Below are 1,150 nucleotides of genomic sequence, written 5' to 3'. Positions count from 1 at the left end.
TGAATGTAGGTCGTCTTCGATATTTGACTTTAAGTATACATATATACCCAGAATTAACCCAGCTTAGAATTGTTTTCAGAGAGTACAGCTAATTATTTTTTTTCTCGTCAAATTCACTGAGCTATATGTTAGGGATAGCATACCGAAGCCGAACAAGATTAGAGCCTGTCCAACGTTTGTGATTTTTACTTTTTCATTTCATGTTGCAGAATTTATTTTATTTTATTTTTTTTTATATGTAGAGAGGAAACAAAACACAATATAGTTATACATGTTTCCGTTTGCAGACTACACTACATACATACCGCATTCATATAACTAATTATAATTTATTATTATTTATTAAGTATTTATGTATGTATGTATATTGTGGACACTGAGAAAATATAGGAAGAATGTGGTTTGGTTGTTCTTTCATTTGTTGCTGTTGTTTCAGATTTACAATACTTCATGATTTCGAGTAGTGTAAGTTTAAAATTATTATTATTGTTATTGTTTTTGTTTGTCCTCTTAACGTTAAATGATTTAAAAAAATAAACTGTCTCATTTCCATGGGTGTAGTTTATGTTATATAAAATGTATATTTAGTTTGTTTTTTTGTTTCTTAGGAATGTCGAATTAATTATATGAGTAGTTGTCTTTAATGGCACTGCTACAGTTTTTATTATTACTGGATTTCTTCTTCTTTTTTTTTTTTGTTTTTTTGTTGAATGAAACACAACATAAAGAGAACCATAGTATGACATGACTAAAAAATATTCGCTGTTTTATGTTTGATATGTTGTTTACTTTTTATCCTTTGACATATCCCTTCCGTTAATTGGTTAGTTTTTGAAACACAAAGTGAAACATGTCACTATCGATCATTTAAGCCATTGATGACAAAAAAAGTGAGAAATGGTTTCTCTACCGTCCAGTAGTGCGAAAATCGTTTAATTACCCTGTGCAATGCATTACAAGCTTTAAAGAATAAAATCTGGAAAGAATATATTCCTTTGGGAATACATTATTCCTTTTTAATCATACTGTGTTACATTTATGTACACAACATTCGTATGTGGAATATGGTAACTTCAATAAAATTTAGTCATTTCTTTGCGTCTTGCACAGGGTTAAAATGGTAATGGTAAACAAAACAAAGAAAATCATA

The sequence above is a fragment of the Musca domestica genome, unplaced genomic scaffold (assembly GCF_030504385.1).
Source record: "Musca domestica strain aabys unplaced genomic scaffold, Musca_domestica.polishedcontigs.V.1.1 22, whole genome shotgun sequence".
Lineage (NCBI taxonomy): Eukaryota > Metazoa > Arthropoda > Insecta > Diptera > Muscidae > Musca > Musca domestica.
Note: the sequence above shows the minus strand (reverse complement) of the source record.